This window comes from Camellia sinensis, chromosome 4, assembly GCF_055761805.1.
Source record: "Camellia sinensis isolate YWXY chromosome 4, ASM5576180v1, whole genome shotgun sequence".
NCBI lineage: Eukaryota > Viridiplantae > Streptophyta > Magnoliopsida > Ericales > Theaceae > Camellia > Camellia sinensis.
The window spans coordinates 78192574-78203996 of NC_138964.1; the positions used below are offsets into that span (position 1 = coordinate 78192574).

Genomic DNA, 11423 nt, shown 5'->3' on the forward strand with positions numbered 1-11423 from the left:
ACTCAATGTGAAATGAATGCACATAAAAACACAACGAGACCTAAACTCCATCATGGGTAATCTGGAGTGTCAGCAACCAGGAATTGAGACACGTTCCGTCACTCGGAGTACGAAACGTCCCTCGTTTCCCGTACTTGGGCTAACTCCTATCCCAAACACAATGCAAATGAGATGGCATACACAATGCGACTAATATACAACCTAGCATACGCAATGCTATGAAATGGCATACACAATGCTCGATGTAACATGGCATACACAATGCTCTAACATACAACCTAGCATACGCAATGCTATGGACTGAAATGGCATACACAATGCATGATGGACTTACACCAACATGAGTGGACCTCAGCCACACTCACATCAGTGGCCATACGATAGGGAATGAAACAACCGAAATGCATGCAAACGCGCACGAATGCCAAGGACCGATCCTAAGGCATAACATGCCACTCTACCAAAGCATGGCAAGGGATGCAATATGGCATACAAACACATATGATACAGCTCTGAAACATGATAAACAGTGGTCCCGAATCATGCAAACATGGCACACTATGCAAGCTAGGAGGCCCAGGTACCGAAACTAGTGAAGTGCGTTACACTAGAGGTACCCAAAGCAATGCACCAAAGGCAAAACCAACCCCAAACAGACCCTAGGCAGGTTTGAAACAGTGGAAAATTGGCCTAAAATGATGGCTCAACATGCATGAAAATGAAGCTCATTCATTGGTCGGTAAACAAGGCATTCACGCACAACTCTCAAGCACACTTAAAGAGATGAAAACATGGCAATATGGCATTCAAACTAGCTCTGAAATATGATGAAAAATGACCTCAAAACATGAACACACCTCAGCACATGCATGCAATGGACCTCAAAACTCAAAGTTAAGCATGGGTATTGAACTACAAGCATGCAAAACAAACATCATTCGACCATGAGGCCTAAAAACAGAGCTAGGGTGGTCCGAAATAACCACATTATCAGTTTAAGGTATGGCCAAAAAGTGCTAACATCAAGGGTCCACAAAGCATGCAAAGAAAGCTAGTGAACCATTAGTTGTTCTACAACTATATGAAGCATATGAAGGCTCACCCAACCAACCAAAAACAGAAGCATTTCATGCCAAAATATGCCCAAATACCCACTGAAACTCAGTCAATGCATGCAAAAATGAGGGGCTCCTTTGGAAGGCCATGCAAGGGGGTATTCTACACCTATATGATAGACAAACAAAAGGGCAAAACCACCTTTGGAAATGAGTTATGACAACCTAAAACCCACCAAATAGGCCCTGAAATCAGTCTAGGAAACATGCAAAGAAAGGTCCCTTTGAAAGGCCTTGAATGGGATTGCTCTACACATGCATCATAGACATAAAAAATGGCAAAATGGGCTCTTGACAGAGCTTAGGCAGACCTTAAAACTCACAAAATGAGGCCTGAAACATGACTTCAATGCATGCAAAAAAGAGTCCCTTTGAAAGGCCAACAATGTTAGTAAAGAGAACAAGGGGTGAGAGGGTCACCCCTCTCTTGAGGCTCAAAGACACATCTAAGCCACTAAAAATCCACTGGATTTCAGTGGCTAAGAGGCCAAACCAAGGCCAATGCAAATGTTCTAATGCATAGCTCAAAACATGAGGAAATGAAGCATGCAAGGGGGAAGATGACCCCAAACAGAAAAGAGTCCTTAAACAAACATGTTTAGAAGATCAAAACAAGACTTTTTCTAGTTTATGTCAAAGTCCAAAAATTCTTGCAAATAAGGCTAAGATATGATGCAAAATATGCCTTAAAAGAGAGAATGGAGCATACAAGGAGGTAGATGAACTCAAACAGAAAAGTGTCCTTAAACAAGTTCAAGAGGAGCTCAAAATAGGACACTTTTTAGTTCATGTCAAAGCTCAAAAATGCTTTCAAGCAAGGCTAATCAATGGAGCAAAATAATGCAAGAAAAGGGGAAATAGAGACTCACCCTTGAAGAGTAGATTTCCAGCAACTTCTGGACCAAGATGGGAGTTCTTTAACCTCTGAAAATCAGCTCCAAGATGCTTGGATGGATGGTGGAGGTGGTAGGTTATGAGGTGTAGTGCAAATGGTGCAAGAATGTTAGGGTTTGGAGCTTGGAATAGTGAGCTATGGAGGGGGAGGTGTATAAGCCTTAAACAAAATTGTTGAACCCTTCAAATGGAAGAGGAGGGCCTCTCTTCTAGAGAAGAGAGGCCAAAGCTTCTCTTGGAAGCTTCAAATATCCTCCATACACGTGTATGGAGGATGGTCCAAATGCCTCCCAGCTGGCACAGCTGTGATGCATTCAGAGAGAGCAAAAAGTAAGAAGCAGGCCGACCAGTTAAGGTGGTCGGATGGCCACTCCCCCTGGTCGGCCGACCAGGGGTCAAAAGGTTCAAGGAGAAATGCTGGCCGGCCACCCCAGAAAGGTGGCCTCCCAGATGAGTGCAATACAGCTGTATGGTGGAAAACCAGAAAAAGTGACCCAGGAGAGAGAAAAACCATCTTTTTAGCAAGGTTCAAAAGGGTCAAGAAGAATTACTGGTTGGCCTACCCATATTGGTGGCCTCCCAGATGAGCACAACACAATGGTGGTATGAAAAGCCAGAAATTATGGCTCAAAAGTGAGAAAAACTAGCTTTCTGCTAGAAAAATCGGCTGGAGGAGAGAGAAAAAGAGAAAACTGGTTTACAAGGGGAAAAGGTGGCCTCCCACCATACTACCACCTCCCTAACAATGAAAATAGGGTCCCTACCAAAAATGGACCAAGACGGATGCAAAACGAGGGTTCGGGGGCCAAAAAGCGTAGTCTGGGGCCTCGAAAACAGGCTGTTAGGCACCGGAAGTGGCGTATGACCACGAAGGTGGTCTCCCGGGCCACAGTGTCCCTCTAAAGGGAGGAAACAAGGTGTGTGCCAAAAATCGGAGCAAACGGAGGTAGTTAAACGGTCCCGAACCGAGGCACACGGCCGACGGCTCCGAAAATTAGAAACTGCGCTCCAAACGGGAAAAATGGCCTACGACCACGAAACGTAGCCTACGGCCACTGAGAGATGGTCTACGAGACCTCTCCCTCCCTTCAGGAAGAGAAAACAGAGAAAACAGGACCTGGTTCGCAAACCGACGCAAAGCACAAAAGAGCCCCGAAGTCCAGAGGCAAGGCTCGCAACCGAGACTCCGCAACCTCAGAACGAGCACAATATGCAACATCATCGAGCGCTCAGTTGGTGATGTCTGAGTCTTAAGGTCGGTCAAAAATGGGGTGTCTACAGTTGTCCCTCTTTGACAGAACTCGAAAGTCGTAATTGACGGGAGTGAATGTCAAAGCCCAAAGACGACCCATTTTTGACAAGGCCGAAGACTTAGACAAACAGGCAAGATAACAAAGATGTGCCCGCAGGCATGCCCGCAGGCAGGGGCCAAGATGCAAAATGATATGCACAAAGCCGGACATAACTCATGATCATGCAAAGCAGCAAGCTGTAATGAAGCGCACACGCAACAGTTTTAAGCAAGAATGCAAAGCAACAACTACATTTCATGTCGTTTAAGAATGCGGAGAATTATTCAATTCTCGCCACGTCTCACACGGAGAAGATACAATACCTGCGTGATTCGTCTGGTTGCACCAGCTTCAAATGAACTGTACATACAATATCGTGTTTGCAAAAGAGAGAAACTTAACAAGCACAACATAGTTAGCAACACATGTTCAACGCTATATCGAACGTAGACAAACAGGGTGCCGATGGGAAAGTGCATCGCAATGCCAGAGACACGCGCGTGTCAATGCAAGCTAAGCGTGAGGGTATGACAATACCCATGAAACGTGCACAACAATGCAAGTGGTATGCATGAGAATGCAAGTGACGTACATAACAATGCAGGATAAGTGCAAACTCGAATGCATGTTTGACACGAAGCAACGAGCAAAGAAATGCAAGTTTTGACGAGTGCGACTCAATCGCAACCTCTGGTTTACCTCCCGGAAGGGTCACAACATGCTAAAAGAGGATACATTTTGCTCTTGACGAGCGACGATGAAACGCGCATCGAAAGTTGGAGTTGAAGTTCCCGTGGAGGGATTTCGCGACGAAAAGTGCACTTTTCTTGTACTTTCCCGGGTGCCGGGGACTCCGATCACTACCAAAATTTGCAGAGACCTTGGAGACCATCTTGGGAACACCACCGACCAGGTTTGGAGTTCACTGGAGGCCACCGACCAGGTTTGAGTGCAGGGGGTGGTCGGCCTACCAGAAAAGGTGGCCGGCCGACCACCTAGCCCAAATCCGGGGCAATTTTGTCCTTTCACACTCATTTCTTTAAATACATTCGTCCAAAGCTTTATTCCTCACAACTTCAGATCCAAAATCCGTCCCTCTCCCTTCTTAGAGCATTTTCCCTCTCAGATCTGCGCTCTATATGTGTTTTCCAACGCCCCGCGCAAAGTTGTTTCGCAAAAACTTTCAGTTCTCTTCACTTTGAACCGATTAAATTTTGGCTTCGGAGCTTCTTTTCTCATTTCACCACTTGAGGTAAGTTTGTCTCAACATTTGGAAGATTTTCTCGGGAGTTGACTTTGTTGACTTTTTCATTTCCCGAGAGTTGACTTTTGTTGACTTTTTCTAATTTTGGCTCATTTTGCTCATTTTTGCAGATTTCTTGAGATGGCGGGTCATTTTCCCCATGACGGAGGTGCTCCAGGTGCCCGAGGTGAGCCTGACATCATGTCTTTACCTCCGAGGGTTCGGCCATTCATTCCTGAGAGGTATGACCCTCCGACACACATCCTCCCTCGGGTGGTTTTTTATCATTTTACCGACTTTGATGCTCGAGCACTTGTGGACCTGCTATTGCGGGAGCCGGAGTCCCATCTCTCTCATCAGGCACGAGAGGTATGTACTTCACTTTTTTACATTTCCTGCCTTAATTCTGCATTTTTTGTGCATTTTATGCTACGCATGCTTATTTGCTTGCCCTGAACACATTCGCATGCCATACTTCTTGCTCATCCTAGCACACTGCTTGTTCTGAATGCTTAGTCTATAACATAGTACTCTGTTTGCATCTTGAACATACAGCTCAATCACTTGAATTTCTGAACACGCAGCTCATATTTGATGGTGAACACGCAGCACACACTATCTCTGAAATCGGAACACACAGCTCATATTTGTTTGTGAACATGCAGCACACATTTCAATTCTGAACACACAGCCCATATTTGATTGTGAACACGCAACACACATTTGTTGAAAGTTGAACACGCAGCCCAAACTTTGAATTTCTGAACACGCAGCCCATATCTTGATTGTGAACACGCAGCACACACTTGTTGAGAGTTGAACACGCAGCCCAAACTTTGAATTTCTGAACACGTAGCCCATATTTTGAAGGTGAACACGCAGCATACACTTGTTGAGAGTTGAACACGCAGCCCAAACTGTTGAATTTCTGAACACGCAGCCTAAATTTTGTTGAAAGTTGAACACTCAGCCCAAACTTTGTTTGTGAACACGCAGCACACATTTGTTGAAAGTTGAACACGCAGTCCAAACTTTGAATTTCTGAACAGGCAGCCCATATCTCGGTGAAAGTTGAACACTCAGCCCAAACTTTGAATTTCTGAACACGCTACCCACATTTGTTGGTGAACACACAGCACACACTATTTTTGAAATCTGAACACACAGGCCAAATTTGTTTGTGAACACGCAGCACACACTTCAATTCTGAACGCACAGCCCAAATTTGTTTGTGAACACGCAGTACACACTTCAATTCTAAACGCAAAGCTCATACGGAACACGCAGTTCACAGCATTGTATTTGACTTGATTTGCACACAGCTCATACATTTCATTTGCACGCAGCTTATTCATTTCACTTTGAAACTGAATACATGTGTTCATTGTGAATGCAGGTGTCCTCCCGTGTTACACGAGGATATGGCTCCATTGCTACGAGGGAGTGGTATGCAGAGCTCTCAGAGGCCGTCCGTGATTAGGTTGATCAGGCAAGGTTCGGGCCCTTCTGTACTGGGATATCTCGTTATCCCGCTAGCAGGACGTTGATGGGCGCCCTTGTGGAGAGGTGGTGGGACACCACTAATTTCTTTCATTTCTCAGCTGCCGGGGAAATGACTATGACCCCATTCGACTTTGCTGTGTTAACAGGCCTCGACGTGGGAGGCTGGGCGATCCCTTACGATGAGGACATGGACGAGTGGGAGGCCGCTTGGATTTATCTATTGGGAGCTCGCCCACCGATCGACCGATCCTCGGGCCGAGTCCGGTACACCTGGTTTTCTTCATATTTCAGACAGAGGGAGCCCGAGACTCCCGAGGAGATAGCACAGTACACCCGAGGGTTTTTGATGTTCCTCTTCGGGATCACTCTGTTCACCGATAGGGGGAACATCGTTGGGCTATATCTGCTGAGTGCCCTGGTAGACCTCTCGTAGGTTAGTCAGTATGACTGGGGTGGCGCTGGCTTGGCTACCCTCTATTGCTACATGAACGCGACCTCCCGCGGACGGGGGAACATAGTTGGCGGCTACTGGAGAGCCTGGGAGGTACCTTCTGCCCTCTTGATTTACATTTCTGCTTTTCATTATCTGTACATTACACGCACGGCATACTTTACATTCTGTACTCACATTCTGCATTCAGCATTCTGTATTCGGATTCTGCACTCAGCATTCTGTATTCTGATGGCTTTTGCCCTATTTTCCACAGTTATGGGTTTTTGTGTACTTCCCGACGCTAGCCCCAGAGCTCGAGGTAGAGGCGCCCCTCATGACCCCCTACTCACTCGTTTTCGAGGGCCAGTACCGACCGTGGGCCCGGGAGACTCTCCCCTACCTACGGCAGTTTTTTGACACAGTGCGGCCGACAGAGGTAATTCAGAACTCTCAGTCCTCCATGTTTTCATCCTTGATTTATTTTGCACATCTACGATTTCTAATCGTCTTATGCATTGGTTATCTGCAGATCACATGGCAGCCCTGGGTGCCTTTGGGTGGGGACCTCCGACTTCAGCTTGCTAGAGGATGGGCCGCCTCTCGGTACAGGGTCCTATTTGAGGGGCTGGTTGGTAGGGCCTGGTTCCTGGGGAAATGCTTCCTTCGCTAGACTATGGGCTTTCCTGAGCAGAGTGTCCCTTCAGTACCCCCGGACGATATGCGGTTAACTGATAGGCTCACTCCCCAGGGTGTCATTGACGCCAGGTTGGGCACCGATGTATTGCTACACTTGGAGGACGGGGAGTACGCGACCTACCGTCATACATACTTGATGCCTCCATTGGCAAGTGTCCGTACTCCCACGAGGAGGTTTACTGGCATGCCATCCTCGAGTCGCACCCGAGCTAGAGACATTCCCTCAACCAGTAGGGCTGGTATATCTAGAGGTGGGGCTGGACTGGTCCCCCCGATTCCCCCGACTTATCATCATACCGGATGGCCAGACATTCCGACTGAGTTGACGGGTTGGCGATACGGGACTTCCTACCCAATTCCGATAGAGCCTCCTATGCCTGATCATCGATACGTTAGTGATCCTGACTCACCACCGGTATGCTCCACTGCTTTTCATTTATCACTCAGATACCTAGACATTCATTTATTCATTGATGATTTGAGCTTGTATTTGCAGCCACCTAGAGAGTACATGGAGGGGATGCTCGGATTGGTGGCCTCACTTGAGGGCATGGTCTTGCGGAGAGAGGCACAGTTGTCCATCCTCGGTGTTTCGGTACTCTTTAGTTTCCTTGCATTTATCATACTTCTGATGACATGCTGAATTTGAACATTTCACTGCATTGATTGACTGCATGTGTAGAACACATCTGACACACACCTCATTCATGTACTATATCTGCATACATCCACTCTACGTAACTTTCTTGTCTGTGCATCTGATATACATATTTTGGCTGATGTATTCGAATTGCACTCTTTCTTTTCAGATGCCTCCGATATATACCGGGCCACAGGCCGGGCCATCTGGGCTTTCCCGAGGAGCTGGGCCATCTAGGCCTTCTCGAGGAGCTGGGAGAGGGGAGTCGTCTCGCAGACGAGGTGGGCGCAGAGCACATATCATAGAGGATGAGTCCAGCGAGGAGGAGGAGTCCGCGCATCCTCAGTCAGAGACATCCGCCGGTAGAGAGGATGACTCTGAGTCCGGTTCCGAGGGCGGAGGTGATGCCGGGGAGGGTTCCGAGGACAGCAGCTCCGATTCAGATAGTGGTGCTGATGGGGATGACGCATGGGCTGTTCTGCAGAAGAGGACGAAGAGGGCCTCTTTCTCTTGCCCTTGAGAGCACAGATGTTCCTGCTTTATTTGCCTTTTTTTACTAGTAGTTGTAGCACATTGTACATTATTAGGCAGTTTTATTTTTTGTAAAACTTGTACCCTTGTTGTAAAATGTTGTAACAAAGGAAGCATGATGGAATGAAACAGCTTTTGTTCAAAAAGTGTTGCATTCTATGTTTTTGCATCTCATCGCATCATTTTGCACAAAATGAGATTGAATGGAATTGTGCATTTGAAAATTGCCAAGTCAGGTAGTGAACCGACGCAACAAACAAAGCAACTTAACTTACTAAGAAAGAACAGAACCTTAACAAGTTTACAACTCGATAAGCAAGACACAACAATGTTGATTAAACCTACAACTCGATAAGCAAGACACAACAATGTTGATGAAACAAAGAGTAACAACTCGATATACACAACTCGTCAACTCGACAAAACTTAATAACTCGATAAACTAAACAACTAAATAAACAAAACAACAACTCAATAAGCAAAATAACAACTTGATAAGCAGGTTTTAACAACAACTCGATGAACAAATGCATTTCGGACGATCTGGATGACGGAATGCATCCGAAACAGAGGAAAACTCGCACCTTCAACACCCCCAATGCATGGAAATGCTAGGAACTTTCTTCTAGAAGCTAGAATAAGACCAAAGCCACCCTCCTCTCTATGGCCGACCACCTAAGGGAGCTGGCCGACCAGCTTTTTGCATTGGAGGGGAGAGGGGTGGTCGGCCTACCAGAAAAGGTGGCCGGCCGACCACCTAGCTTGGCAGCCACCAAATTTTCGACACGTGTCCCCCGAACAGTGCCTTATCTTCTTTAAAAGCTCCAGCCTCGTGGCTCTTTCGTTTCATCTTAGTTTTGCATCAAAATGGAGGCGTTCCTCACCCAAAATCTCACAGCTTGGATTGCTTCTCTAGATGGCTCGGAAAAGTTGAACTTCCGGGGCTTCGGCTTGAACGCACTATTCACGCTGGGCCGTACTCCGCTGCATCTTCCTTTCCTCTATGCCGCGGCAAGGTTTTGGAATCCGGTAACACACGTCTTTAGCTTTAGCGGACAAGAGATGTGTCCTACTTTCGAGGATTTCCAAGTTTTGATGGAGTCTGAGTGCAACGAGGAAATCTTGCCTTAACTCCAATTTGGCCACGTCCAAGCCTTAGGACAAATGTGTGGCCTTACCTTGCATGATGCTCGATCATTGATTCATGACGGGGGGTTGGACATCCTAAGCTTGGTTTGCCAGTTTTCTGATGCTGGTGACCGCGACGACCATCATTGGCAAGGCTATCGGCAACACGCGCTTTGCCTATGCTTGCTATCCCATTTCTTGCTTGCCTCAGGTTCCGGAGGGTTCAGTGTCCGGTTGATTGAGGTGGCCCAAGGTTTGAAGGAGGGCAAGAGCTGTATTGCCATGACATTGGCTGAGACATTGATGGGCTTGGATGCTTTCCATCGCCGGGAGACGGCTAGGCTTGCGGGGAGCCCACTACTATTGCAGGTAATGTTTCCCACCCAATCTCATATATGTATTGCTCACATCACTCGGCCCTCAGGCTCGGTTTTTCTCACAAAACCCTTTTTCTTACTTTTCTCTCATCGTACATCTCTCTATTCTTTAATCTCTCATTTTTTATCCCTCCCCAGGTGTGGTTGATGGATAAGTTGCAGGTTGTGGACTCTTGCCCAGCCTACTCAGCTCGCGGCTACTTTTTCCAACAACGTCTGATCGATGCCCTGGATGAGGGGTGGTGGTACAACTGGATGTGCGGTTTGTCCGCAGACCGCATTGCTTGGCGCTGCCCTTGGATCAACCTCCCGCCAATGAGCTACAGCATGTCCCGTCAGGCCGGGATCCAGTTAATTGGCATGACTCATTGTGTGTTCTACTTTCCTTTCCGGTTCCAACGCCAATTTGGCCATGATCAGACTTGTCCGCCAGAGGGGATAGAGTACCCGGTTGCATTCCCGGTCCAAGGCGCACAGCTTGCCCGATATGCCATAGCATGGAGGACGAGAGAACTCGCCCCCGCTCCCACTTTCAGTTGCACTTTGTCTGACGAGTGCCTAGATTAGCTCAATGAAGAGGCGCAGGAAGGACCCGCTTTGGCATCAGAGGCTTCGACCAGCTCTGGGAGGGGGCGTAGGAACACCTAACTCATCTATGCCCCGGGTTTATTGCTTTATTAGTACTTTCAAGTTTTCTTTATGAATGTAATAAAAAAGCAACTTCAATTTGTATGCAAGAGCAGGAAAACTCTGTATTGAAATCAATGAAATTGAAGGTTGTGGGTACTGAAAATTTTCCGCTTTGGTCCAAAAATGGTCTGAGTTGTAAAAAGATTAATTTGAGCAAAATCAACTTTTATTAAAACTTTCCAAAACCATTTTCGATATGGATCAGAGTTGGACATGCCTGAAATCTGTCACTGAGATGCACAACCTCAGATCCTAGCAACTAGAAAGTTGCCCCTAGTCTTGAACAGTACCACAACACTTCATGGCAACGGAAAGTTATCCCTAGTTTGAAAAGCACTGCACCGGAGATCATAACCGAACTCTTGAATGCTGAATAGACAAAGATGGCCGAGATGATCAAATGGACAAAGTTGATCGGGGAAAAGTTTATGGCTGAACTTCAGGATGAAGTTGCCTACGTATCGCAAAGATGGGAATCAAGCCTTACGTAGTTCAGGTCCAGGTTCACTCAAGTATTTTCACTCTCCTTTTACGCTCTTACTTTTGCCAAGGCCGCCCTTTGCGGGTTTTCAACCTTGCGAGCTCAGTTTTTTGTAATTTCAATTTTTCTATGCTCTAACTTTTGCCTAGGTCGCCCTTTTGGGTTTTCGGCCTAGTGAGCCTCTCAGGGGTAATATTTCTTCAACTTGTCCATGTTGATCGGTTGTGAGAACTCTAGGCCATCTAGGTCCATCAGAACCACAGCTCCACCTGACCAAATAGACTTGATGATGTAGGGACTAGTCTAATTGGGTCTGAACTTGCCCCTAGGGTCATGAATGGGAGCTCGGTTATCCTTGAGCACCAAATCTCCTTCTTTTAGATTCCTGGACTTAACCTTC

At 46.8% G+C, this 11423-nt stretch overlaps 1 long non-coding RNA gene across 1 annotated transcript; it reads left to right on the plus strand.

Moving 5' to 3' along the window:
• Positions 1-7021: 7021 nt before the first annotated feature.
• LOC145823373 (uncharacterized) lies at positions 7022-8493 on the plus strand. Its single transcript, XR_014365654.1, has 2 exons — positions 7022-7567; positions 7673-8493. It is a non-coding gene; the product is annotated as an uncharacterized LOC145823373 (long non-coding RNA).
• Positions 8494-11423: the final 2930 nt, after the last annotated feature.